The following is a 2,500-nucleotide window of genomic DNA, read 5'->3' as shown; positions in this document are numbered from 1 at the left end:
GCTTGAGTAAAAATTTGGGTTTTCCATATGGCTAAGATGTAACTGCTCTTATCAATAAACATATTTGATAAATGTTGAATTGTTTTTTTCTCCTGATAGGTTTTCACTCTTGTTCATGCCCAGCTGCATCTCTCAATTAACTAGACTGTGAATGAGTACTAACATGCTGACATCAGCATGTTGGGGCAAAAGTCAGAGTGGAAAGGAACTGGCCACCCTAATGCATCATCCTATGTCCACTATGTCCCTTTAGATATGGGACCAATAGTACAGTCTGGAGTCTAAACTGTTGGCCTGAAAATAACCTGTTGTGCTGCTGGTGTTATGTGATGTGATGTGACCTGCCCAGACTCTTTCCCATGACCTTCCTGATCACAAATAATTGTTACTGGTTTAGAGTTCATCACTTCAGTTGTCATCCTCTTTTATGGACTTGAGTTACTATCCCTGTTTTTGAAGAGGATGTTCTTGCAGTTCTTACACCATATCGAAATCCCTAAGAACAAGGTGTGGATTCAGGTCAGCTGGAATTATCAGACTGCTCATACTTTGATCATCGGTAAGTTCTTTTCCATGCTAGGGAAGTCTATAACTTGATATAAACAAGAGGTTTCCATTCATCCTCACTAAAGAGTCCACAGTCGTCAAGGATCTCCTCTGTTAATTACTGTACTGGTACAGAGGTCAGGTTGCATGTTGCAACTTAACATGTTTCTCTAGTGCACGGTTTTGTCAGAACTATGGCCGTACTTCAATGAGACGCTATTGAGGTCTGCCTTTAGTAATTTATGGGAATTATTGCATTGGTCATTTCTAGTAGTTTAAAGGGATTCTCAGCTGGTAATGTAAGCTTCAGATGATTTCCTCGGAAGATATTGCTGGTTAACTGTACGGAAAAGGTTTGCATGCCATTCCTCTTGGCACAGCACCGTTCAGCAGTGTGACATTGACATTCCTAATGCTTCCAGTGCTGCATATGCCAGTAGTCACTTGCACTGTGTCCAGACTGCAGAAGTTCAGCACTCTATTACTGAACTCTCGTCCTTGTGCCTAATCTGGTTTGTTGAAATTTGTTTTCGATTACCAGTGGGGATTCCTAGAGGTTCAGTGTGTGCATCTGCAAAGGTATGCCATTGTTCAGCTGACACCGCCTTTTCATGGACAGTTTTCGGAGTCTTGGCTTTCCCTGAGGACCAGCAATTCTTCAGCTCTGTATTTAACTGTTGGAGAGAAAGTGCTGCTGCCTGTTGACATCGCCTCAAACGTCCTGCAGAAAGTTATTGCGTTTTAGTTTTCGTATTATTAAGTAGCTATGGCAAACAGGATTTCTATCCGCGTCATGTTGCTGAGATAAAGAAAGCAAAGGAGAGAGAGAGAGAGAAATAAAACCCACACACCTAAACATTGTCCACCTCCCCATAACACTACCTCCCTCAACACTACTCCCTCTTCCACATGCCCCCGTCCTTTTACTACCCCCATCTCTACAAAATTCTTAAATAATCTATTTAGCCCAGCCAAATAGGACTGATTTTCGTGATCCCTCCCACAACTTCTCACACTTTCTGCTTTGACAACCTGTTTTCATTCCTCAAATGCATATACATCCTTCACTTGATCTAACCCCTATACATTACCTTACCCAACCTTAACCCATTTACTCGTCAATTCCTTTGCCCAACTTTGACAACTAATCACTAACTCAACCACCCTTCACTACCATTTACTATAGTGCTACATGACTTTAGATGTCTAGCACATTTATTTTGCTTTTAACCATTAACCATTAACCCCCCCTATACTGATTGCCCACACTAAGGCCACGGTGTTTATTTTAAAACTAATTTCACCTATATAGATCAGGTTAAAATGACACTAGATTTACCCATTTTCTAAATTTTTGTTCACTTCGCACGGTTACATTAATAGCACGGCTACATTAATAAAAATAGGGTTTTGAAATGTACGTAGTATAGATGCCACTAACGTCGCCGTTAACTGGCAACCCCATGCTGTAATTGCCTGGGCAACGACGATATGACGATTGCGGGTTTGATCTTGGGGGAAGTCTGCCCATGGCTACCCAAACATTCTCAGTGTGACTGAGACATAACCTTCACCGTTGATAGAAACATTTTGTCCAGGATTTCCACTAGGCATACCCCGTAAATCTCTCAGACCCGACATCCGTCAACTCCCCGACTCCTCTGTTATGCATCCACTCAAACTGCACAACGATCTCTGAGTTTGCGTGAAGTTACCAGCAGAACAAAAGGGGTTCGCATCCCTTGCAGTAGTTATGGGTTAGAAAATAATAATGTAAATAAATAACTAAAAAGAAAATGACTCACGGTAAGTGGACGTGGCAACTAACTGCCGGCCACGCCCCCTTCTCAAACCCTGTGAGGGGTTTTGCCACTGAGTATCAAAGGATTTTCATTATCTCATGATATCCATGCACTTCAATGCAATGTATCTATTTGTCTTTCATGTAGAAAAC

The 2,500-nt window shown here is 41.7% G+C and overlaps 1 protein-coding gene across 1 annotated transcript in view; it reads left to right on the top strand.

Annotated features, from left to right (window-relative positions):
• Window positions 1-73, top strand: part of LOC125044922 (proteasome subunit beta type-7-like) — a 3,222-nt gene extending 3,149 nt beyond the window's left edge. Inside the window, exon 5 of the mRNA XM_047641886.1 lies at window positions 1-73. This exon is cut by the window's left edge and continues 230 nt beyond it. The gene's annotated coding sequence lies outside the window, so the exon portion shown is untranslated.
• The last annotated feature ends 2,427 nt before the right edge of the window (window positions 74-2,500 follow it).

The sequence above is a fragment of the Penaeus chinensis genome, chromosome 3 (assembly GCF_019202785.1).
Source record: "Penaeus chinensis breed Huanghai No. 1 chromosome 3, ASM1920278v2, whole genome shotgun sequence".
NCBI lineage: Eukaryota > Metazoa > Arthropoda > Malacostraca > Decapoda > Penaeidae > Penaeus > Penaeus chinensis.
Note: the sequence above shows the minus strand (reverse complement) of the source record. Positions and strands in the feature narration are given on the sequence as shown.